We start from the raw sequence: 27,502 nt of genomic DNA on the forward strand, positions 1-27,502 counted from the left end.
CTTTGGGGAAGGGGGGGCCGCGCGGCCCCCCACCCCAAAGCACCTTGTCCCCATGTTGATGAGGACAAGGGCCTCTTCCCGACAACCCTGGCCGTTGGTTCTCGGGGTCTGCGGGCGGGGGGCTTATCGGAATCCGGGAGCCCCCTTTAATAAGGGGTCCCCCGGATATCGGCCCCCCACCCTATGTGAATGAGTATGAGGTACAATGTACCCCTACCCATTCACCTGTAAAATAAAAGTACCAAAAAAAAACACAACACACGAGATAAAATACTTTATTGCACAGCTCCGGGGGTCTTCCCTCTTCGGGGGTCTTCTCGCCGGACTCCTCCGCTAGCTTCTTGTAGCTCTTTTGCTAGCGGAGGAGTCCGGCTTTCTTCCTCGCCGCCGGCCTCTTCTCCCGACTTCGGGGGTCTTGTCCCCCTCTTCGGTTCTTCTGCCGGGCCACCGCGCCTTCTTATAGCTCTTTTACAGGCGATGGCCCAGCCTTCCGTTCTTCTTCTTCTTCTTCTTCTTCTTCTCCAGGAGATGTTGCCTCGACGATCTCTCCGGCTGGATTGCCAGGGACGCACTGCGTGGCCACTTATATAGGGACAATGGGGCGGTGTCACATGGCTTTATGTCACATGGGTTGGTGTCACATGGTGACCCCGCCCCCTTACGATGTCATAGTCCCCATGTGACATCAACCCATGTGACCAACCCATGTGACATAAAGCCATGTGACAACGCCCCATTGTCCCTATATAAGTGGCCGCGCAGTGCGTCCCTGGCATTCCGGCCGGAGAGATCGTCGAGGCAACATCTACTGGAGAAGAAGAAGAAGAAGAAGAAGAAGAAGAAGAAGAACGGAAGGCGGCGGCGGCGGCAGAAGACCGGGCCACCGCCTGTAAAAGAGCTATAAGAAGGCGCGGTGGCCCGGCAGAAGAACCGAAGAGGGGGACAAGACCCCCGAAGTCGGGAGAAGAGGCCGGCGGCGAGGAAGAAAGCCGGACTCCTCCGCTAGCAAAAGAGCTACAAGAAGATAGCGGAGGAGTCCGGCGAGAAGACCCCCGAAGACGGAAGACCCCCGGAGCTGTGCAATAAAGTATTTTATCTCGTGTGTTGTGTTTTTTTTGGTACTTTTATTTTACAGGTGAATGGGTAGGAGTACATTGTACCCCATACGCATTCACATAGGGTGGGGGGCCAGTATCTGGGGGCCCCCTTATTAAAGGGGGCTCCCGGATTCCGATAAGCCCCCCGCCCGCAGACCCCGACAATCAACGGCCAGGGTTGTCGGGAAGAGGCCCTTGTCCTCATCAACATGGGGACAAGGTGCTTTGGGGTGGGGGGGCCGCGCGGCCCCCCCTTCCCCAAGGCACCCCCCCATGTTGAGGGCACGCGGCCTGGTATGGTTTAGGAGGGGGCGCTAGCTCGCCCCCCTTTCCTGGCCGGTCGGGTAGCGTGCTCGGACAAGGGTCTGTTGTGGACTTGGGGGGGACCCCCCCCTTTAAGTCCATACCAGGCGGCGGGGTCAGCGACGTCTCCTTCGCGGGCCCCGCCTACCTGGAGACGCGCTCGAAATGAGCGGACTTTCCTCCGCGTGTGTGGGCGAGTCCGTTCATTTCAAAAGTAGGGCGGATAGTGTGGCGGACTTAGTACGCCGTATTAGTCCGCTCAAAAAGTGGTGTGTGTGGTCAAGTCCGTTCATTCGAAAGTATGACGGACTGTCCGTCGGATTGTCCGTGTGTACGCGGCTTTAGACAGTGGTCTTGCTCAAACGGCTGCAAAAATCACTGGGGACTTAAAGGCTAATTTTCTCAATCTGGGCAATAGGATCGATGTGTTTGAAAACAAAATGGAGGAAACGATAACTGTGGCGAACCAAAATTCCAAGCAGATCTACACTATGCAGGAACAACTAGACCTGTCCATGTACCGTATCAACGACCTTGAAAACAGGTCCAGAACCATACTGAATGTACCAGAGGCAGTGCAGGGTTTAATTAAAAACCTGCTTCCCGATTTCCCTCCCCACCACCTCGAAATAGACAGAGCTCACAGGGCATTCGGACCCCCCAGGAAAAATGACACCGCTCGGGACATCATAGCAAAGCCCCATCACTATTCAGTGAAAGGGGAATTCATGAAACGCACAAGATCTGCTCAAGCTGTTATGTGCCAGGGCCACCAAGTTCAGATCTTCGCTGATCTTTCTCCATCTACGATTGAAACGAGGAGAGCATTGAAACTATTGCTGCATGCCCTATCTCAGAAGGACAGAAAATATAGATGGGCCTTCCCGTTTGCAGTCACATTCACTGAAAAGGGAAGACAATATGCCTTCTCCATCCTACCTGAAGGAGAAAAACTACTCCTACATCTAAAGCTCATCTCTCAAGAGGAGGAAATGGACACATCCAACACCGGCCATGGCTCACACAAGAGACACCGTCCAGCCCCCAGTCTCCCCTCTGGACCACCGGAAAAACAAAGAAGGTCAAGGACAATGAACCCCCCTGCAGCAAGTCCACCCAAGGTCTGATCTCCTCTTTCTCTAGATCCAGATTATGGTCCAGGGACATTGAGACCAGGTTTTTCACATGACTCCTATTTTACTCTTGACTTAATTTAATTAAACTCTCAGTTTGTTGTTCCTTGCTTAGGTTGACCCAGGAAAAACCCCGGGACATTCTAGCTTGTCCGTGTCAAAACGGTCCTCCTTACACGACTCATTCCACACCCCCTGAGGTATTGCTACCTCCAGGCTCTGAATGGATCTCCACCTGGCTCCCTATTAGAATGTTTCACGGGGGGGAGGACAGAGGGATGGGCATTTTTTTCTCTAGATCAGCTCTCAGGGTCTTTTTCTACCGGATCTATATATGGGATCCCCCACTACTAGCCCCGCAGGGGGGAGGGCGATCCTCGGGGCAATTGATGAAGATTAGGAAATTACTCTTAAGCCGCGTACACACGGGCGGACTGTCTGGCCAACTTAGTCCGCCGAAACACATTTCAGCGGACAGTCCGCTCGTGTGTGGGCTTCAGCGGACTTTTTCAGCGTGCAGTCTGGCGGACTAAGTATTTCGGAATTTCCGTAATACTGTCCGTCGGACTCGCATTTCGGCGGACAATCCGCCCGTGTGTATGCCAGTCCGCCGTACTTTTGAAATGAGCGGACTTTTCCCGCCCGGAGAAAAGTCCGCTCATTTCGAGCGGGTATCCAGGTAGGCGGGGCCCGCGAAGGAGACGTCGCTGGCCCCGCCGCCTGGTATGGACTTAAAGGGGAACCCCAACGCCGGAAAAAAACGGCGTGGGGGTCCCCCCCAAGTCCACAACAGACCCTTGTCCGAGCACGCTACCCGGCCGGCCAGGAAAGGGGGGGACAAGCGAGCGCCCCCCCTCCGAGCCGTACCAGGCCGCGTGCCCTCAACATGGGGGGTGCCTTGTCCCCATGTTGATGAGGACAAGGGCCTCTTCCCGACAACCCTGGCCGTTGGTTGTCGGGGTCTGCGGGCGGGGGGCTTATCGGAAACCTGGGAGCCCCCTTTAATAAGGGGGCCCCCGGATACCGGCCCCCCACCCTATGTGAATGAGTATGGGGTACAATGTACCCCATACCCATTCACCTGTAAAATAAAAGTACCAAAAAAACACAACACACGAGATAAAATACTTTATTGCACAGCTCCGGGGGTCTTCCGTCTTCGGGGGTCTTCTCGCCGGACTCCTCCGCTATCTTCTTGTAGCTCTTTTGCTAGCGGAGGAGTCCGGGCCACCGCCTGTAAAAGAGCCGGCAGAAGAACCGAAGAGGGGGACAAGACCCCCGAAGTCGGGAGAAGAGGCCGGCGGCGAGGAAGAAAGCCGGACTCCTCCGCTAGCAAAAGAGCTACAAGAAGATAGCGGAGGAGTCCGGCGAGAAGACCCCCGAAGACGGAAGACCCCCGGAGCTGTGCAATAAAGTATTTTATCTTGTGTGTTGTGTTTTTTTGGTACTTTTATTTTACAGGTGAATGGGTAGGGGTACATTGTACCCCATACTCATTCACATAGGGTGGGGGGCCGGTATCCGGGGGCCCCCTTATTAAAGGGGGCTCCCGGATTCCGATAAGCCCCCCGCCCGCAGACCCCGACAACCAACGGCCAGGGTTGTCGGGAAGAGGCCCTTGTCCTCATCAACATGGGGACAAGGTGCTTTGGGTTTGGGGGGGCCGTGTGCCCCCCCCCCCCTTCCCCAAGGCACCCCCCATGTTGAGGGCACGTGGCCTGGTACGACCCAGGAGGGGGGGGGGCGCTCGCTCGCCCCCCTTTCCTGGCCGGCCGGGTAGCGTGCTCGGACAAGGGTCTGTTGTGGACTTGGCGGACTTGGCGATTTTTTTCGGCGTTGGGGTTCCCCTTTAAGTCCATACCAGGCGGCGGGGTCAGCGACGTCTCCTTCGCGGGCCCCGCCTACCTGGAGACGCGCTCGAAATGAGCGGACTTTCCTCCGCGTGTGTGGTCGAGTCCGTTCATTTCAAAAGTTTTTGAGGGATGAGGCCCTTGTCCTCATCAACATTATACCCTACCCAGCATGCACTGCATATCAGAGTGTTCATGGGTAGGTCACACAGACTCTTGGGTAACAAAGGTCAAACCTCTTATCAAAACAAACAGTACTTCCTATGAAAGTCTTTGTGTTTATAATCACCATATCTTGTGTGTTACCAGCTTTTGTCAATAGATGGCTCCAAACACTGAGCCATCTCAATGTCCACAGATTTACCATTGACATATGCATAACCACGTGAATTAAAAAACGAATATATCCCCGCTACACAGTGTTTTGGGGATGGTTCACTACTGCATACTGTACAGTAAGCACATGACATGTACAGTACAGTATGTTTAGCACTGTTAATGCACTTTGCAACCTACTGTAACAGTTGGATGTTTATCCCTTGCTACACAGTACTGTACTGTACTGTACAGTATGTTTTGTATGTAATTCTCATCTAAAAATATTTATAATACATTTTGGTTAAAAAAATAAAAGTGGCAAATGAAACACGGAGACCAAATGTTACAAATATCAAAACAAATGGACAAAAATTTATTAGAAATAATTGTAAAACAAAATTACATAGAAAAAAAAGTAAAAAAAAAAAATATATTAATTCTTACTCTGGGGGTGTCCGCAACCAGTTAACTCCATTACTGGCCATAAATGGTGCAGCCAATGAATGTTTCGGATCATTGTCCATTATCACACGGCATCCGGCTGGGTATACTTGCTTTAGGTATGGAACCAGCATGTTGGTGACTATATGCTCTTTGAAAAATGTGGTGTCCATAATACCTGTGAGGACAGAAGATGCACGACATTAAAGCAATCGATTAAAAAGATTAAGGGAGTTGTAATCAACTTGTGGCAGCTGTATAGTACAGTACTGTACCTTCAAATAGCACCAATGGTCCAGGTCCAAACTTTGAGATGTCTCCCCACACGTGGATTTTAACAGGATGTTTTGGCTGTGGCTTATTGGATAGGTGCCGTTTTTTGCAGAAAGACATTGTATTGAATCTCACAAGCGAAATTGTGGATTCATCGGTGAAAAGCATATGGTGGAAATTTTCGCCTGTTTCCAACCACAGCTTGGTGTGCGCCACCCGTTTATGCTTGTTAATTTCTCTCATCATTGGTGAAAATCTATGGTAACAATGTACAGTACAGTAAACACCAAGGATTGTCATATTATTTAAAAGCGCTTTTAAAAATCTACTGTACAGTAAGTGGGGTAACTGATTATACATAGTTGTAATAAATATTAAAATATTCATACTTAGCTCGCTGCCACTGCCAACCTAAAGCCCGACGGACTTTGAGAACAAGTCCTTTACACACGCCAATCCCATGTTCAGACAGCCGCAACCTCTGTATTTGTGCAGCAGTCCGTTCATCATCCTCACGCATTAATGCGTCAATATGCCCAGACAGAATCTGTAGAAATAAAAGGGGTGGTCAGTTTGGTTTTCTTGAATTCATGTTTTTGTTAAAAAATAAAAAAGCCACAGTGCCCCCACTCCCATGGACAGAGGGAAGAAAAACATTCAGCTACAGTACAGTAATAATGATATACTGTACTGTACAGTACTGTACATTAACATCCTTAGTAAAGGGTACTACTAAATAATACTTAGTAATTTACTAAAAGATAAGGGCCTGGTATGGATTGAGGGGGGCCCCCACGCCATTTTTTTTTTTTTTTTTTTTCCACAAAGATTTTATTATTTTTCAAAAAGAAAACATGTAACAAAGATCGTTGTTTGAACAAAAGAAAGCAGGTCAATCAGCAGGATGTATAAACAACAAAAAGAAAAAAAATACACAGGGTACAGCTTATGTATATTACATTGAATACACTGAACCGGCAACACAATCGTCAGAATATAAATCTTAGCATGTGGAGGGAGGATCTTCAATCCGTGTCCCCTCCCTCCCCCCTCCCCAGGCTGCAAAGTGCGGCCCATGAGAGGGGGGGAGTCAATCAAGTGGACCCGGTTCCAATAGAGTACCCTCCGGGATAACTGGGTAGGGCCTAAAAGAAGCCTACTACCTATAGGTAAACTTCGGACATTTCGACGAAATGGGAAAGGGAAGAGGGGCAGGACGGACAAAAGGGAGAAAAGAAGGAAGAAAACAGACAGAACAAGGAAAAGGAAAAGGGGGTCTGGAGGATGCTGCATGTCAGCCAGATCCGGCAAAGCCCACCCCCCCCCCCCCAGGGCCCCCAAGCAGAAATCCACTCTAAACCGTCAGCTGCCGATATCGCGCAGTGGTCGTGAAATGAACCCAACACGCCCAAGTGAAGGAGAATTTGTGTATCCTGTCTTGTGAGGTGTGTATTAGTTCTTCCATTTCTCTAATGGTGGAGACCTTCCTAAGCCATTCACCAATTGTGGGAACGCGAGTTGAACGCCAAAGTATTGGGATACAGAGTCTAGCAGCGTTTACCATGTGCATGGCCAACGATTTATAGTATGCTTTTCTTGTCAAAGAAGAGTGGTGTAGAAGGAATTGTTCTGGTGTATAATCCAAATTATATGTTGTAACTTGTGCAATGATCTCACTGACCTCCTTCCAGAAGGGTTGCAACCTCTCACAGGACCACCAGATGTGTAGCATAGTGCCTCCACTCTCGCCACATCTCCAACATGTGTCGGGAACGGAGGGAGAGAATTTATGGAGACGCGCCGGCGTTCGGTACCATCTAGTGGCAATCTTGTAAGCGTTCTCCTGGACCGCTACGTTTAGGGAGCACCTGTGAGCGTAATCGTGTATCACCTCCCATTGGTCCGCCGAGAGGGGAGAGCCAAGGTCTCTATTCCAGGCTATTTGCGCGGAAGTCGGGGGTGCAGACAGACTCGAGGATAAGAGCGCATATATAATAGAAATTAGGTGTCTCTGCGTCGTTTTCAGGTGGCATAGGGACTCGAACTGTGTGAGCTGCCTGGACCAGCAGGACTGGTCGGCATGGGTCGTTAGAAAGTGGCGAATTTGTCGAAAGGACCAGAAAGGGAATGAAGATGAATTCGAGATAGCTACCAGGGCATCAAATGAGAGGAGGGCACCCCGAGAGTAGAAGTGGAGAGCCAAGACATCGTCATGGGGCCATTCCCGGATCAAGAAGGAACGCCCCTCACCCGGGGGGAAGGCCGGATTGCCCCTTAGGGGAGTCAGCGGCCCCGGGACCGAGGCAGGTAAGCCGGCTTTTAACGCCTGTCTAAAAGCAGAGAGGGAGGGAAAAATTAAAGGGTGCGAGCGGAGTTCTTGTGGCCAATGCTCGGGGGAAAGCCAGGGGAGTTGGTTCAAAGGGGTCACTGAAGCCGAAAACTCTAAGGCTATCCAGGTTTTCCCGGGATCGCGGATGCTCCAATCTAGCAGTCTTGTTAGGTGGCTAGCTAAGTAGTATCGTCGGAGATCTGGGAGACCAATACCCCCAAGTCTCTTCCGCCGAGTGAGCGTAGAATATTTTATTCGAGGGGGCGAGTCCCTCCAAATAAACGCAGAGCAAACCTTGCGATAGGTGGCAAAGAAGACAGGGGGGAGGTGAATTGGGATAGTTTGCATTAAATAAAGGAGCCTTGGCAGGACGATCATTTTAACTAGTGCGGAGCGACCAAACCAAGAGACATTAAGTCCCATCCAATCCTTAAGATGGGACTGAACCCTTGCAATAGCCACCTGGAAATTGGCTGCGTACAAGTCCGTTAGTTTAGAAGTAATCTTAATTCCCAAGTATGTAATAGCCTCCTCCTCCCACCTAAAGGGGAAGACTTCCTGACAATGGGCCACTTCCGAGGCAGGGAGGGTAACGTTCAAGGCTTGGGACTTAGTATAATTGATCTTCAGATTAGAAAGGGTATGGAAGTGTTCCAGCTCCTTCAAAAGGTTGGGCAAGGTTGTGCGAGGCGATCGTAGAGATAACAACACGTCATCTGCGAACGCAGCGACTTTGAACTCCCGGTCCCTCACTGATATACCCTCAATATCAGGATTGGATCTAATGCTATTAAGTAGGGGCTCCAGGGTCATGATGTAGATTAAGGGGGATAGGGGGCATCCCTGGCGCGTGCCATTGCTGATAGAGAAGGCATTCGACAGGTGGCCATTAACCCTCACTCGTGCCGAAGGGTTGGAGTATAGGGACATCACAAAGGCAAGCATACGGGGCGCCAGACCGACAGCTACTAGCGTCTCCCGCATGTAATCCCAGGCCACTCTGTCGAATGCCTTCTCAGCGTCCAGCGATAGAAGGAAACCCTTTGAGGAGGAGGACGTAAGCCAATGGTGTATATTAAGGGTACGGATCGTGTTATCCCTCGCCTCCCTGCCCGGAACAAATCCTACCTGGTCAGGAGAAATAATCTCAGGGATCAAAGGAAGGAGCCTGTTCGCCAGCATTTTAGCAAAAATCTTTATGTCTACATTCAGGAGTGATATGGGCCGATAATTGGAGACATGGGACGGGTCCTTCCCCTCTTTTGGGATAACGGCGATATGCGCCAAAAGCATATCGCGAGGCAGCGTCTGAGGGTCCGAAAGCGTATTAAGGGTCGCAAGGAGTTTAGGGGCTAGCGCATCCAGGAAAAGTTTGTAGTATTGGAGCGTGAATCCGTCTGGGCCAGGGCTCTTGCCGGGTTTCATTTGTTTGATTGCCAGATCCAGCTCATCCCTGGTGAGCGGAGTTTCCATGGCTTGAGCTTGTTGGGAAGATATTGGCGTCGGGGAATTGCGCGAGAGGAATTGCCTAATGAGCTCCAACCGAGTGTTAGACGAGGCCGAACCAGAATGGGGCCGGGATAAGTTATATAGATTGGAGTAAAAGGCTTCAAACTCGGTAGCCATATCCTCATTTTTATTCAAAAGTGATCCACGAGCGTTCCTCAAGTGGTGTATAGTAGACGAGGTTTTAGAAGCCTGGACCGAGCGGGCCAGAAGGCGGCCGCTCTTGTTACCCTGCTCGTAAAACACCTTTTGACCCAGTACGTAGCGGCGCCTAGTTCGCTTGTTCAGTTCCTCTAGAAGGAGCGCACGTGCCTGAAGTAGCTCTTGCAAGGTGGACTGGGCTCGCGATTGTTTGTGGACATTTTCCAGGGTAGCAATCTTTTTGGTCAGGTCGGAGATATACTTTTGGTGCAACTTCTTAGCCTTTCCGGCTAACGCAATAAGTTCCCCCCGAATAACGCACTTGTGCGCTTCCCACAAGGAGACTGCCGAAACATCCGGGGAGGCATTTTCATTGAAGTAAAGGGAGATACGACTCTTTAAGTACTCCAGCGTCACCGGGTCGGAGAGAACCGAAGGGTTCAATCTCCACGTTTTAGATCTGGTGGTCCTGTCAGGGAAGGTGAGTGTGATCGTGATGGGGTGGTGGTCAGACAAGAACATTGGTTCAATGGTCGTACGTTGCAGGAAGGACAGGTCTGTTTGAGAGATAAAAAAATAATCTATTCTCGAATATTTATTGTGGGGGGCCGAATAAAAGGTGTAGTCCCTCCCGGAGGGGTTTAAGGTGCGCCAGGCATCGTGCAAGGTCAGATTCTGAAGTTGCAATTTAATTTGCCTGAGGGCCCTGTACGGTAAGGCCGAAGCTCCCGATGAGGAGTCTAGAACAGGGTTCAAAGGCACGTTGAAATCCCCTCCCAGGAGGACCAGGCCAGACTGAAAGGAAGAGAGAAGGTCACCCAGTTTCCTAAAAAAGGAAACTTGGTGTTCGTTAGGACAATATATGTTCACAAGAGTTATGGGTTTGGAAGCGTATGTACCCTTGAGGAAGACGAATCTACCCTCCGGGTCGATCAGGGAATCAGTCTGATGGAAGTTGGCGTGTCTGGATATCAATATGGAGGTACCTTTTGTTTTTGCTACGGGGTTCGTGGCGTGGATCGCCGTGCGGTATATATGATTGGATAGTTTGGGTATCGCATCTGAGCGGAAGTGTGTCTCCTGGAGGAAAATGAAGTGCGCCTTATATTTGGACAGGGAAGTCAGAATTTGCGATCTCTTTTCAGGAGCGTTGAGTCCCTTCACATTCAGAGAGACACACCTCAGCTCAACAGGCGTGGTAAAGGTAGCTCTGTGCGACATATTAGCGGCTAAACGGCTGTGAACTGGGAAACCCCCCACCACAGGAGGGCGGTGAGAGAGCTCAGGGACCCGAGGGGGGGGGGGGCAGGCCGGGGCCAAGGAGCGGGCCTCACCCAGGCAGGCAGGAAAAGGGGGACGAGCAGAACCAGCCCCAGAGGAGGACAGAAAAGCAGGAGGAAAAAGAAAGGAAAGAGAAAATCGGGGCAAGGGGACAGAAAAGAGCAGAGGGGACAAGGACAGGGAAAAATTTACCAGAGGTGGGGACAGAGACACTATTCCACCTAGACAAGAGTGGACCGGGGAGTCAGCAGGGATCCAGTACGGACCCGCTGTGTGGGAACGAGAGAAAGGACGGGAGAACCACAGGTGGCTCTGCAATCCCGGGACCGCAGGGGTAAAACCCAGCTAAAGGGAAGTGCGAATACCATTGGGGGAACCAGCATACAAAATTTAGTGCAACAAGTATATATGACACCATGAACAGACCGAAACCTGAGTATTAACAAGCATGCAAATGTAACCTTTTATAACAATTAGAGAGGCAAGGAGGGACATCAAAATCTGCAAGTCACCTCCTGACCCCTCCGTATACGCCATGGACCTCCATGACTGCCATGTCCAGCCAGTCAAACCTGTGTTACAGGCTAGTACAATAGCAGGTATCCCCCCCACCAGCTCCCCATCCAGGGGAGGAACGGGCCCAGGGGGGGGGGGGAGAAAAGAAAAGGGGGAAGGGGTAAAGGAGGACAGGGAAAAAGGGAAGGGCCGGGGGGGGCTGGGAGAGGGGGAAGGGAGAGGGCGGGGGGGGAAAGGAGGACAGGGAAAAAGGGAAGGGCCGGGGGGGGCTGGGAGAGGGGGAAGGGAGAGGGCGGGGGGGAGGGAGAGGGGAAAGAAAAAAAAAAAAAAAGGGGGGAGGGGGAGAAAGGGGAGGAGGGAGAGAAGGGAGGGGGAAGGGGGGGAAGGGGGGGAGCCACCCCACGATAGGGAGGGGAGGGGACCCCCGGGGGATAAACATAGAGTCAAGAAACAAGAACCTCCCCCACCCAGACACTGCATCAAAACAAAAAGCAATGCGATGAACCCACCTCCACCCACCGTCCCCCACCCCCCCCCCCCCAGACAAAACAGTCCCCCGCCAAAGGAAAACTGAGGTAAGTAAGTTGAAGGCTACCCGCTCCCGTCCCCCCAGAGGCACCAGCAACCAAAAGGCCAGGTCACCAGACAAGGAGGACGTGAGCAGGGCCCCCCCCTTGGTAGTAACAAACATCCATCAAAATAGAAAAAAAATAAATAAAAAATAAATAAATAAATAAAAAATAGAAAGATAAGAAAAAAAAAAAAATAGTCTCAAGGGCAGGGATAAGCTGAAGAGTACGTTTAAATGAGGACTAAATAAATAAAGATAAGAGAGTCAAAAACATAGATGGGCCAGAGGAGGGTGGCCGATGCGTATCAATAACCAGGCAAGTCACTGCGTAGTTCCGGCTCCGAGGGTCAGAGCATAATCGAGGCTGTAAGAACCTAACATGGGTCCCTGCTGCAAGGGCCCGAGGTCAGTCATTCCCAGATCCAGTAAGGCACAGGGGCATTCCCTCGCGTCGGTTGTAAGGGTAGGGGAACGTATCCCTCAGCAAGGTGATACCATCGGAATATCCGGAGCATGGAGGGGGAGAGGGTGGAGGCCACTTCTCAGGGGGGACAGAGAGCAGAACGCCCCCCGACCGAGGAGCAGTAAAGCTTACCTGCCCCCGGAGCCAGTCTTCCCAGGAGAGTCCAGTCCAGGGAATATGGAGAGTTCGCGGCACCACCAAGAACGACCAGGTCGAGACAGGTATCATCCGGAGCTGTAGAGGCACGAGTCCTTCCAACCCGCGGCAGGATCTGACAAAAAAACCAAAGAAAAGAAAAAGGAGAAAAAAAAAAGAGAAAAAAGAAAAAAAAAGGGGGGGGGGGATGCCGGGAACGGGAGAAGCAGGGGGGGGGAGGGAGGGGGAAGGGAGGGGCAGTCAGCCATAGAGAAGCTCCAGAAAACGGGCCCTGTGAGGTCGAGGGAATACAGAATCATTTGTCAAATGGCTCGGGCATAGCAGCCTGGAGTGAGGACAAGGCGAAATCTTCAAGCGTCTAAACGATCCCTCCTGGCCGGCGGTGAGGATGGAGAACCAGGGTCCTGTTGGTACAGGTCTCGGCGGGAGGAGCGGTTACCAGGGGAAAGAGGACCATCTCGGCGTCTTCTGGATCTCTGTCGTTGAGTTTTCGGCGAAAGGTTGACAGAAACCGGCAACCAGGGTTCTGCCGGATAGTAAAACGAGTACCAGTCCGGAAGCTCCACACGAGGAAGGTCTAGTTGGTCACAAAAAGCTGGTAGGTCTTCCGGCGTACGAAGCAGGGCCGTGCGTCCCCTCGCAGACGCGGACAGACCAAAAGGGAACCTCCACCTGTACTGAATGTTGCGTGCCCGTAGGGCCTCCAGCAGGGGGCGAACCGCTCTCCTGTTTTGTAAAGTTATCTGGGAGAGGTCTTGAAACAACTTGATTTCAGCGCCATCGTGAACAATGCGACCCCTCTCCCTAGCCTTTTTAAGAATTTCCTCTTTCAGGGGGAAGTTTACGATGCAGCAGACCACGTCTCTTGGCGGTTCGTTCTCCCTGGGTTGGGGGCGCAACGCCCGATGTATCCTCTCCATGTCAATGGGGGAGTCAGCTGGGCGATCAATCAATGAATTAAAAATGTTACTCACAGTTTGCTGGAGGAGCCCCGGGTCAATGTGTTCAGGCACGCCGCGGACCCTGATGTTATGTCTGCGTCCGCGGTTATCCAGGTCCTCGACGTGCCTGTGGAGTTCCAGGAGGTGGGAGAGCTGGGTATCATATGTCCCTTGAACCTGGCGTATAGCGGCAGCATGGGTTCTTGAGGCCTCCTCCACCTCACTGATGCGGTGCGCCACGGCCTGTATGTCCGAGCGGAGGTCAGCCACCGCCGCCATCACGGTCGATTTGATGTCTGTAGCGAACTTCTCCAGGTCGAGCAGGCTCGGCGGCTGAGAGGGATGAGGGGACCGCGCGTCCGCGGTGAGCATTGGCGCGGCCGGAGGTATCTCAGGCGAGTCCGGTGCTTGGGCCTGCGCTGCCACGTGGGAGGCCGCCTGCGCGGCCTGCGACAATTGGCGCTGCGTCCGGAACAGCTCCGGGATGTTTCGGTGCGGCTGGGTCCCGGTCTCCACCGAAGCCCGAGAGACAGAGGAGCTTCTGGTGGACCTACTCATGGTCGAGCGTGCGTCGGGCTCCCCAAATTAAGCTGTGCAGTCCCGAGATAGCAGGAGCTCCGTACTCAAGCGGCCATCTAGGTCCCCGTCCAGGCCACGCCCCCCACGCCATTTTTTTTTTTGGCGTGAGGTTTCCCTTAAAATCCATGCCAAAACTGAATATGGATTTTGAGGGGGACCCCCACGCCATTTTTTTTGCATTTTTTGCACGGGGTTCCCCTTAATATCCATACCAGACCTGAAGGGCCTGGTATGCTCTTGGAGGGAAACCCATGCCATTTTTTAAAAATTAAAGTCGCCTGGGAGTGACTTAAAGCCGTGTTGTAAGTTGCCCCAAGTCGCGCTGTGATTCATACTCAAGTCGTGTCCAAGTTGCCATGTTGCCCCTGTGTGAATGGACTGTTAATGATACGGCGTGCGCTATTGCGCATATGCGTGCACCGGTTCCAGATCAGAAATAAAGTATACAGGTTAGAGAGAGAAATGTTTCTGCCAATCAATTTCAGAAGTAGAACAATGCACCTGAAATAGGGTCATACTGTAATTGCTTCTGAACATTCCTTATCCTCCCATTTTTCCCCGTTGGACAGTAGCTTGGCCATTGCTAATGTGGAAAAAACCATGATTTAGATATACAGTACTGTACATTAAAAACATCTGTTAAATAAAAATGGACGTGTACAGTACAGTACAGGTGCTAAACTGTGCAGACATGCTTTGCATACAATTGCATTTACAATACTCCATTTAATATGCATATATGCAGACATTTAAAACATGAAGTAACATGTCCTGTACTGTATCAAATACATACAGTACTGTACTAGAATATGGTCTATTACAATAAGACTATAAAAAACAAAGTTAACTGGGGAATTGAACTCTGGACACTGCGCACTGAAGGTTGAGACGCACACACTGGACCACCTTCACACGCCCTTCTACTGTGTAGCGACAGCGAAAAATGACGAATGACGTGCCATGCCTGCTGAAGGGTTCATGAGTGCGGAGCGGCACACATGTACTGTACAGTACTGTACAGTGAACAGGCTTCGCAGCAGTTGTACAGTATAAGAGCACATAGCAGACACAATTTAATTGGTCCGTGCAGAGTTTTAGATTTGAAAAAAGATTGGCCATGGCTGGTATCGTAAAGACAAATAGAAGGAGGAAAAAAAACAATGAATGAGCGACAGAGCTCGGCACTGGCATCACAGGGCTCACAGGTGTCAATCTCGCTGCTAACAGAGACGAGATTGACACAATATCACGGCACCTACTGTAATAACTTTGCCTTTTTCAAATCACCAACAATACCACCAGGAACTGAGCTCTAAAGACTTGTCCCAATCTGCCAGAGATTCACCCAAAATCGCCTTGGCCACCAGACTTCGAAGGGTGAGTGGGGGTGGATCACAACGTTGCTTTTCCCTTTTGCTCCATGGCTGAATGTGCAGACACTGAACTCCTCATAGCCTCCCACAACATCCAAGGCCTCAACTCCCCGATTAGGAGGAGAAAAATTCTTGACTACTATAATTAATTGAAGCTAGACGTACTGATGCTACAAGAAACACATTTCCCTGCCCGATATAACCCCAAATTCCTTCATTCACACTTCCCACACTTCTATCTGGCCAGTGCAGAAAACAAAACCAGGGGAGTGGCTATCCTATTTTCTAAATCCTGCAAATTCGAGAAAATTTCTGACTATATTGATCCGGAGGGTAAATTTATCCTTGTTAAAGGCACTCTAGGTGACCAATTCTACTCTCTAGTATCATACTACACACCTAACAGAGGACAAGCCAAATTTCTTAGCACCCTAATGAGCATACTCTCCTCAAAACTTGAGGGAAAGATCATCATGGGGGGGACTCGAATGTGGCCTTTGACCAGGGACTGGATAAATCCAAACCACCTAAGTCCCGTCTGATTCGTCCTACAAAAGTAAAATTGCGAAGATTTTACATGCATACGGCCTGACCGATACATGGAGAGAACTCAACCCATCCAAGAGAGATTTCACCCACTACTCCCATTCTCACAACACATATGCATGGATCGATCATATACTTATTCCCTCAACCCTTCTCCCAACAGTCCTCACAGCCCGAATCAGGGACACAGCTCTATCGGACCACTCATTAGTGATCATAACTATTCTTGCAGGGGCTCCAGGAGGGACAATGGAGACTGAACGAGTCTTTGCTCTCTGATCCTGTCAGAGTAACAGAATTAAGAAAAGCCCTAAAAGAGCACTTTGACCTTAACAGCACCACAGATACCTCCGCAGAAATGCTCTGGGCAGCACACAAAGCCTTTATTAGGGGCAAGCTCATTCAAATCTCTACCCAAGTTAAAAGGGAAAGGAGATCCGACATAGAACGCCTTGAGAAGGTGTATACTTCTTTAAAAGCCCTACACAAAAAAGACCCATCCAAGATACCCATAAACCACATAGATAAAGCTAAATTAGATCTCTAGCACTCACGGCTACAGCTGAAAAATCGATCAGATGGAGTTGACACAAATTCTATGCCCAAGCAGTATTGGTGACTAACTCTTTCCTCGCCTCAAACTTCACAATATGACCAAAATCAGGATAGAGGGACAACCTCCCACATCCAATCCAGTTAGGATTCCCTAAGCCTTCCAAGGATTCTATTCTAAACTATACAGCACTACCACTCAGACCCACACGGACTCAATCTCATGGTACCTTGAGCTTCCGCCCATCCCCTCCCTGAAAGTTACCCACAAAGACATAACAGACTCTCCTATCACAGAGGATGAAGTGAAGGAGGTTATTAAGAACCTCAAAAAGGGTTCCACACCAGGTCCAGATGGTTTATCAATACCGTACTACACAACTTTTTCAGACACTTTGACGCCCCACCTGACAACATTTTTCAACCATAAGACCAAAGGCGACCCCTTAGATATTCACCTTAATACAGCGTATATTACAGTCATACCAAAACCAGACAAAAATCACAAAGACATCAGTAACTATCGCCCAATCTCCCTCATCAATAATGATTTAAAAATACTCACCAAAATATTAGTGAACAGACTGGCATCCTTTATCACTCAATACATTAATAAGGACCAAGTAGGCTTCATACCCGGTAGACAGGGCCCGACCAAATACTAAGGGCAATCGACTTGATCTTGATAATGCAAACTAATTGGGCGGGTGGGGCTAAACAACAAGGCTTTATTTTGTCATTGGACCTATAAAAGGCCTTTGATATGATGTCCTGGCTCTACATCTTTTCTCTATTAGAACGATGGGGATTCGGGGATCAATTTATGGGTCTTCTTCTGGCCCTATATTCACAACTGAAGGCTCTCATAAGGCTGCAGGGACACTATTCCAAACTCATAAACATCACCAGAGATACCAGACAAGGATGTCCACTTTCCCCACTAATTTTTGCAATAGCAATAGAGACCCTGGCAATTACGACCAATCAGAAAAATATCATGGATTATGACACAAGAGAAGTTGTCCAGTATATTGTCAGATACTGCCAAAAAATTTCAGAAGATTTGGAAAATATGTGGGCACCTCCCTTATGCCGGATGTTCACACTGCAGCTTATCTTCCCCTGGCCCTTTGATAGGCACTTATCTTACCCACCCCCTTCTCCAATACCTCCACTCCTTCTCTTTTCTCCGTCTCTTCCTTATACCACAATACTGTCCTTATGTTACTGGTCATGATTATTTAGTTTAGCCCATTCTTGAATCTGAGTGGCTACAACTTCAGCGGGGGGGGGGGGACTTCATCTCTGGTACAGCATGAACCCGACAGGGGTGCTGGGGGTGGGGGTCTCCTCACCAATCCAAAGCCCTAGCCATTGGTATGATGCTTAGTCAACATGCTCAGAACGGTTTATAGGACAGTTCAACAATATATTTAAGTTGTTTTACATTCTTGTTTACAAACCTTGATTATCTACTTTGCAATATATCACTTTGGGAGCCTTCCCCCGGGGCTATTCACTATGTTTCAATTAAACTTGATCTCTATTTATGTTAAAACCAATAAACATCTATTGAAAGAAAATGCCAATCAGCAGTGTTAAACCTCTAATCAAGAAGTGGAAAATGAGGGGTTCTGTTGAAACCAAACCACGGTCCGGTAGACCAAGTAAAAAATTCAGCTACAACTGCCGGGGAAATTGTTTGGGATGCAAAGAAAAACCCACAAATAACTTCAGGTGAAATACAGGACTCTCTGAAAATGGTGTGTGGCTGTTTCAAGATGCACAATAAGGAGGCACTTAAAGAAAGATGGGATGCATGGTCGAGTCACCAGAAGAAAGCCATTACTACGCAAATGCTGCAAAGTATCCCACTTACAATATGCCAAACAGCACAGAGACAAGTCTCAAACCTTCTGGCACAAAGTAATTTTGAGTGAGTAGACCAAAATGTAGCTTTTTCACCACAACTACAAATGCTACATTTCAAAAGGAGTCAACAAGGCCTATAATGAAAGGTACTGAGGTGGATCGCTGATGTTTTGGGGATGTGTGCACTACAAAAGCACAGGAAATTTGTTGAAAATTGTTTGCAAGATGAATGCAGTATGTTATCAAACAATACTGGAGGAACATTTGCATTCATCAGCCAGGAAGCTGCACATGGGACGTACTTGGACATTCCAACATGACAATGATCCAGAAATCATAAATTCTGCCAGGGTATGTAAACTTATGCGCACAACTGTATATGACATATAGCTTTCTTTTGGTGGTATTTATTCACCACTGGATTTTTTTTTTTTGCTAAATAAACTCAAAAAGAGCTTTGAAAAAAATTTGTCTCTCTTATAAAATTTTGAAAATAAATTAATCTTTCTTCATAAATTTAGGCCAGAATGTATTCTGCTATGTTTCTTAGGTATATATATAAAAAAAAAAGCAAGTGTATATTATTTAGCCTGTAGGAAAGTTTTAGAGTCTACACACTATGGTATAAATAATAGAAAATCAATCAATTCTAATTTAGTGACAGATAGAGATTGGCGAACAGTTCGGTCTGAGCATGAGTTCAAGGCTGAACATGGGCTGTTTGCCTGTTCAACAAACACCTGAATTATCAGGGTGTTCAACTGTTTGTTCAACCCGCTGAATGACCACAATGCACTGCACCGCCGCACAGTGCATTGGAAGCCCTGATTGGCTGAAGCAATGAAAGATTTGCCCAATCAGGGCACATAGCACTGTCAGAGCCATAATTGGACACTGTGATGATGACTCTATATCCAATCATGGCTCATTGTTGTTAGTCTCACCCCACTGTATTAAAATATTCTTCCCATTGTGGTCATTTGCAATGTAATATTGGCATGGAGAGAGATAGAACAGGACTCTGTTTAGTGCTACTAGTGAGTTAGTGAGCTATAGTGTGCTATTCTGATTCTATTGTCAGTGAAGAGTATCAGTTTAGTGTAAATCTAGTGATAGTACAGTGTGAGAGTAGTGCAACCATTCATGTTTGCTTTAGTGTCATTTCATTTTGTCAGGACAGGTTTCCTGCAGTATATTTCAGTGTGTTACTGCACATTTACTGCAGTACATTAGTGCACGTTTAACAAACTATTTTTAAGTGTGTTATTACACGTTTAATGCAGTATATTTCAGTGCGTTAGTGCACATTTACCACAATATATCGTAGTGCATCATTGCAGTTTTAGTGCAGTATATTGGAGTGTGTCAGTGAAGTGTGTCTGTGTAGTGAGTACTCAAGTTAAAGTGCACTAAACACCACTTTCCATTTATTAAAGTGCATCCACGTACACATTTCCCCATCTTTATTACATATTTTTATTAAGCCCCCCTGCATGTCTGGGAGGCCAACAAGGAGAGGCAGACATTCCCATAGCACTGAAAGGGGGCCAGCAACATCTGCGTTAACAGGCAAAGGTAGACATTGTTCATCCTCAGGCAAGGCATCATTTCCTCTGTTTAGTGATGTTGCTCATGCTATCCAGCCACAGCATGCAGAGGAGGTGGTGGACTGGCTTACTAAACCATCCTCATCCTCCTCATCCTCCCTGTGACAGATAAAAGTGCCTGTCTGTCCACAAATTCCATTGACCGGCTGACATTTATCAAAATGAATCATTCCTGGATTAGCAGCAGCTATTAAGCCCCGGATGCCGATGTGGCTGATTAAGTGTTTCTGCGATGTGGAATCTCAGCAAGTCTACATTGCCTAACTTTGTGGGAATACATTTTTTGATATAGGTTTCATGGGCGCAATCAGCACCCAAGGACCAATTTTTCCGTTCCTGTTTGACAGGTTTGTATCATTTACATTTTTTACAGCAAGGCCAATTCCTGCTTTTATCAAAAGTACCTCTATAGGGTTATGGTGTGAAGACACCACCAACACCCAAAGCCCAATGTTTCCACTGTTTGACCAGGGCATATAATTTCTATTTTTTACAGCAATGCCAATTCTTGCTTTCATCAAGAGTACCTCTATGGGGCTACGGTGTGAAGGCACCACGGACACTCAAAGACCAATTCTGCACATCTGTTTGACAGGTGCATATCATTAAAATTTTTGACAGCAACATAATTCTTGCTTTCATCAAGAGTACCTCTTAGCCCTTGTACACACGGTCGGACATTCCAATGGAAAATGTCCGATCCGACCGCGTTGTTGGATAATCCAACCGTGTGTGGGCTCCATCAGACTGTTTCCGTCGGAATATCCGACCGACAACGTTTTAGAGCTGGGCTATAAAATTTTCCGACAACATGATCTGGTCGGACTTTGTCCGATCGTTTGTAGAGAATTCCGATCAGACAAAGTTCCACGCATGCTCAGATCTAATTCCTAGACCAAAGCTATTGGTTACTAGCCTGAAAGTAGTCCCGTCGTAACGTAAATACGCCATCACATTACGAACGATCGGATTTTCCGACAATTTTGTCCGACCATGTGTATGCAACACAAGTTTTGGACAAAATCCGTCGGGCAAAATCCAACGGATTTTGTTGTTGGAATGTCGGACCATGTGTACAAGGGCTTAGGGTCACAGTGTGAAGGGACCACGACACCCAAAGCCCATTTTTTCCGCACCTGTTACTTCTATCCAAAGTTTGCAAAAGAGACACAAGAATTTATCCAAAAAATCTCTAATCTCATTCTGAGTGCACTAAATGATGGCCTCATCATACAGATGGTTCCCCAAGCCGTTGTTTAGAAAATAAAGAATGCTTGCAGGGAAAATGTAATTTTTTTTGGCTTTATAAATGTCATTACTCCTGCTGCAGATTCTGTACACAGTACAGATTTGCCACTTTACAGACTAAGGAGACCCCCCAGGCACTATATTTAACCACTTGCCTACAGGGCACTTACACCCCGTTCCTGCCCAGGCCATTTTTCAGCTTTCGTCACTGTCACACTTTGAATGACAATTGCTCGGTCATGCTACACTGTACCCAAAGAACTTTTTTTATCATTTTCTTCACACAAATAGAGCTTTCTTTTGGTGATATGTAAACACTGCTGGTTTTTTTTATTTTTTGCAAAGAAAAAAAGACCAAACATTTTGAAAAAAATAACGTTTTTTTACATTTATCCATCAGTATATTTTTTAACTATTTTTTAACTAAGTAATTTTTCACCTTCACTGATGTGTGCTGATGAGGCGGCACTGATGGGCACTGATAGGCTGAACCAGTGGGCATTGCTGAGGAGGCACTTATGGGCACTGATAGGTGACACTTATGGGCACTAATATGTGGCACTGGTAGGCACAGATAGGTGGCACTGATAGGCAGCACTGGTGGGCACTGATAGGCAGCATGGATAGTCGATACTGATGGGCATTGATGGGTGGCACTGATGGGCGACACTGCTGGGCATTGATTGACAGCAGTGATGGGCATTGATGGGCAGCACTAATAGGCGACACTGATAGCCCGCACTGACTGGCATCACTAATGAGCACTGATTGGTGGCACTTGTGGGCAGTGGTGGGCACTGATTACTGCCACTGGTGGGCACTGATTGCTGCCACTGGTGGGCAATGGTGGGCGATGAATGGTGACACTATATTGCTATATTGTAATCAAGGCACTGATAATCAGTGCCATGATTACATTCCTAGATGTCCCCCTGCATGTGAATGTTTTGATTGGCCCCAGCTATCATATCATACAGATGCATTGTGATTGGCCCTGTCTGTACCATGCGATCACTGTGACTAATCACAGAGATCAACACAATAGTACACAATAAATGGCTATGAATGAAAGCTATATATTGTATACAACTGTCACGTTACTGCTGTGATTGGTCACAGCAATCACATAGTAACGGAGCTGTTAGTTTACCCACTTGTTAGTTTGCCCACCTACAAAGAAATTAAGAGTCTATATTTTTTTTTATTGTGGGTGTATTTTAAATGATAGAGATTAAATATTAACCAAAAATCCAGAAAAAAAAACACATAGAACAAATGCTATAAACTAATTTGCAGTTGCAGTGAGTAAAATAAGTATTTGATCCCCAAACAAAACATAGTAGGTGAGGATGAAAAAAGACACAAGTCCATCAAGTCCAACCTATGACATGACTTAGTACTTGGTGGAGAAACCCTTGTTGGCAAGCACAGGTAAGGTAAGATGTTTCTTGTAGTTGGTGTCTAGGTTTGTACTTATCTCAGGAGGGATTTTGGTCCACTCTTCTTTACAGATCTTCTTCTTAAGGTTTCTTGGTGGTCTCTTGGAAACTCAAAGTTTCAGCTCCCTCCATACATTTTCTATATAATTAATGTCTGGAGACTGACTAGGCCATTCCTGACCTTAATGTGCTTCTTCTTTCTTTTCGATCATTGTCATTCTGGAAGACCGATCCACAACCCATTTTGAGTGTTTTGGCTGAGGGAAAAAGGTTCTCATGCAAGATTTTGCAATACATGGCCCCACCCATTGGCCCCTCAATGCGGAAAAGTCGGCCTGTACCTTTATCAGGGAAACAGCCCCAAAGCATCACGCTTGCTTGTTGGGATGATGTTCTTAGGGTCATAGTCAGCATTTTTCTCCCTCCAAATAGCGTACTCTATTAGCTTTCAGTAGATGTTAGGGACTGGTTGCTGGCATCTTATTTCACTTCCTTATGTACCTTTCAGAACACAAACCTGTTTGAATAAATTCTTACATTGCTTTGTAACCCAACCATAGCCAAACCAGAGTTGTAAATGTAATTACAGTACACTAAATAAATGTTTGTTGGTTTTCCAATAACATCAAAACAATCTCTGTAGATACAGCAGACATGATTGCTTTTCTTCTTATGCACACAGAACATAGTCTCCTTTTTAATCAATGCTGACAGACGAGCCAGGTTTCAGATTTGAAATGTTAACTAACAGCAGACTAATTAGACTAATTGACCATGGATATAATTGTTCTCATTTCAAAATTATCTTCAGAATCTACTTCACTAATAACAACAAATCAATGTGGTCACAGTATATCATTTTTACAATCTCCTCTAGCTCACCTCCTTTAAACAATGTATGATCTTGTACTTGACATATACAAAATCAGAAAGTTAGCCATGAATGTTACATACACAAAAAAGAAATGAAGTAATAAAAAATAAAAAGAAGTTAGTGTTTTAATATTGTATCAGTGGATAATGTTAGAAAGGATTTAGTTTCAATATTTCTTTACTGAGATTAAAATAAAAGAGGAAAGAGTGGTACATTGTTAGACATATCAATACTATTAACAAATGGGTGTAAGGCCATAACATATAATTGGGTATGAAGTAATACAGATTGACCAGAAGTGGCCTAATGAAGGCCTGAGATGGGAAAGAAAGGAGAGGGAACAGAAATAGGGGGAGGTAAGGAAGGGGGGTGATGGAAATAAGAAGGGGAGTAGAAGAAGAGAGGTTGGCATGGTTTATTTTAAGTGGAGTACAAAATTACATGCCCAACCGGTATGTTGCAGATAGGGTAAGTATTATAGTATACCAAAGCGTGTTAGCAGGTAGGAAACATAATGAGAATGAAAATATGTAGGTGTCAGTTCTCCTTAAGAACCTTCTCTCTGCCTGTCTTTTATATCTGCATGATCGTCTATTACCAAACCGGCTTGTTGGCTGCGCATTCGGTGTCTCCTCAGTTCTGCACATACCTGCTTCCTGTTCCTGTTTCTTATCTGCATCATCTGAACTGACTACACCTGCTGTTTACCTGCTGGTCTACCCTGGTGACACATCCACTGCATTGAAGATGATCCAGGCCCCCATACACCGGCGGGCTTTTGCAGCCACTGTTGCAACATCGGTGGCCCATGATACAGGGTTTTAAACAAGGTCTTCCTACTGCATATCAGGCTTACCCATCAGGTACGTGACAGTACCACACAGCCATGTCTGAGCATGCAAGTGGGAAGTTGGCCACGGATGAGATCTATCAGCACCTTACAGCCCTAACCCAAGCTGTCAAATCTCTACAGGAGGGTTATATGCAATTGAAACAATGTGTACAGACTCTAGCTGCACCAGCAAGCATGTTAACAACCACTGCTGTGCCCTCTGTACAGGGACTGCCACTACAGAACCCTCAGTAGTGATGCTGCCTCCCGAACCCAGAGTTTCAGCACCAGAGAGATTTTCGGGTAACCAGGGGAAGTTTAGATCCTTCCGCAAAGCATGTGAGCTGTACTTTGCCCTGCAAGCTCAAAACTTTCTCCCTCAAATCAAGTTGGATTTATCATCTCACTGCTCCAGGGGGAGCCCCAGTCCTGGGCCCAATCGGATGTTGCAAAATAACAATGTATTGCTGCAATCCATGTTCCCCTTCTTCAGTGCAATGGCCCAATTGTATGACAACCCGCAACGAACCACCACAGCAGAGGCTGCCCTTCATGTACTCCAGCAATCCCGCAGAACAGCTGAAAACTATGTTACAGACTTTAGACACTGGAGTGCAGACATGCAGTGTAATGACACAGCTATGTGACACCAGTTCCGCTTGGTTCTATCAGAAAGTCTGAAAGATGAACTGGAACATGTGAGAGTCCCAAATGCCCTAGAGGCCCTTATCACACTGGCCATTCAAATTAACCATCGGCTCCATGAGCGGTGGCCAGAAAGATAAGCCCAGCAGCCGCATCTGGTATGAATGATGCCCTAGATCACAGCTCCTACTCACCCTGCTCCTGCCAGCTTCACCCCAGTTCAGCCCGCTCCAATTTCTACTGCAACTGAAGCACCAGAGTCTATGCAAATTGGCCTAATACGCCCTTCTCTGTCTCTTGAGGAACGCCTGTATCAACGACAGAATAACTTCTGCCTATACTGTGGAGGAACAGGCCACTATTTACACCAAGACACATTAATCGCAGACGATCTCCTCAGTTATTCATGTTTCTTCAACAATCAATGCCACCCATCTAAATTTTCTCATTTCTTTCCAGTTGCTGGGAGGGGAAGTGGTAGTCACCACAATCATTGATTCTGGTGCCTGCAGTTCTTTTTTTGATCTAACGTTTGCTACACAACAACACATCTACAAAAGATCTAAAGCTAACTGATCATGTATAAAGACTGGACATGTAACCCAAGAGACATTTTCCTTACTTGTGTTGACCTCCTCCGAACATAAGGAGATCTTAAGCCTCAATGCCATCTCTTTACCGCTGTTCCCTGTTATTCGGGGCCTACCCTGCCTACAGGTGTTGACTGGACCAAAGAGAGAATTAACTTTCACTCAGTCTATTGCCAGGAACACTGCCTACTGGGGTCCCCAGTGCCTTCTGCAGCACTACTACTACACTCTGAGTCTGAGGTGCAACAAGCCATACCTGAACCCTACAATGAGTTCCTGGATGTCTTTAGTAAGCAAGAGGCTGACATTGTTCTCCTGCATAGGCCATTCGATTGCCCGGTTGAACTGCTCCAGGGGCTGAGATCCCTTTCAGTAGGATCTCCCCCCTTTACTGAACGAGAACAAGAGGCACTAAAAGAGTGCATCCTGGAGAACTAGAAAAGGGGTTTATCCAGCCCTCTACTTCCCCAGCAGGAGCAGGGATATTCTGTGTTGAAAAAAAAAGATCACGGGGGTGTGGCTTGGACGCCTAATGCACAGGCTCCTCTCCTCCAGCAGGGTTATCAGCGTCTAATGGCACATCCAAGGCTCAGTAAGCCACCAGACCCCTGCCTGCTCTCTGCCCCATGCCCAGCGGCATTACCCTGAAGAGACAGGGGGACAGACACCAGAGAAAACTGGTGGAATTCATGTATCAACTGGCTGAGCGGCACCGCCAAGATGGTGCCACTGCCCGACACACTGACACGCAGCTCTGCTGTGTTCTCTCAGACATCACACATGCCATTACACATACCTTTACATGCTGATCCACAGCCTCCAGCCAGGGCCGGACTGGGAATAAAAACCAGGCCTGGAAAAAATTTCATACCAGCCCCACAGCATAACGTCATTATTTTCTTGTTTATGAAAGGGAAAACCATACATTTTAAAGCACATTTGATGAAGAGTGTATTATATATAGATATGACATCACATAGGAATATATATATATATATATATATATATATATATATATATATATATATATATGCAAATTCCAGTTGAAAGTGGTAAGTGGACAATCATTAAGGGGGACCCCAGCAACTCAGAACGTGGGGGGGTACCTTCCACAGAAAGAATACACTAAGGTAAGTAGGGTGGGTGCCCACCAAATGCAGCTTTACTCTGCCCATGAATGCAGTCTCACTGTGCCCACAAATGTGGCCTCACCGTGCCCACCATTGCAGCCCTACTGTGCCCACTATTGCAGCCTCACTGTGCCCATCAAATGCAGCTTTACTGTGCCGTAAATGCAGTCTCACTGTGCCCATGAATGCAGCCTCACTGTGCCCCATGTCCAAGTCTGCAGTCCCTGTCTGTGAGAAGGTGTGTTGTTGATGTTCGGTACGGTACCTTGCATGCCAGTAGGATATCCATGAAGGGCAGCAGCAGGCAGGATCTCTTATCGTTTTGGATGGGGTCGGTGCTCCTTCCAGAGGATCTGTTTGCTGTGAGATGAAGTGGTCCCTGGCCACCTGCACCTTCAGCCGTCCCCATTTTCCGGCCCCAGTCAGCCTGTCCTCTGGTCCTGGGGAAGTGGAGAGCACTGGGTGGGAGCTGGAGAGAAGGGGGAGCAGAGAGTACTGGCGGGGTTGGAGAACACATGGGTGGGATCAAAGAGCAGGGGGTATTGGAGATCACAGGGGTGGGGAGCAGAGAGCGCTGGGGGGGGAACTTGAGAGTACTGGGGGGGCCAAAAAGAACAGGGATTAAAATCCATGTTACAATGGGAAAAAGATTTAGGTAAATCTTTCAGCGAATCCCAATTGTTAGCTGCTTTGAAAATTAGCCTTATTGCATCTCGAGCCACCAACATCCACAAAATTGTGCACAAGTTTATACTGCATTGGTACATCACCCTGACCCAGATAAACAAATTTGACATCTCCACCTTGCCCCTTTGTTGGAGAAAATGTGGGGTTACAGGAACGTTGTACCACGTCCTATGGGGATGTGCCAGGGTGTCCTTCTGGAGGAACAAATT

The sequence above is a fragment of the Lithobates pipiens genome, unplaced genomic scaffold, assembly GCF_037356315.1.
Source record: "Lithobates pipiens isolate NorthernLeopardFrog02 unplaced genomic scaffold, aLitPip1_a1.2 Scaffold_18, whole genome shotgun sequence".
NCBI classification, from domain to species: domain Eukaryota; kingdom Metazoa; phylum Chordata; class Amphibia; order Anura; family Ranidae; genus Lithobates; species Lithobates pipiens.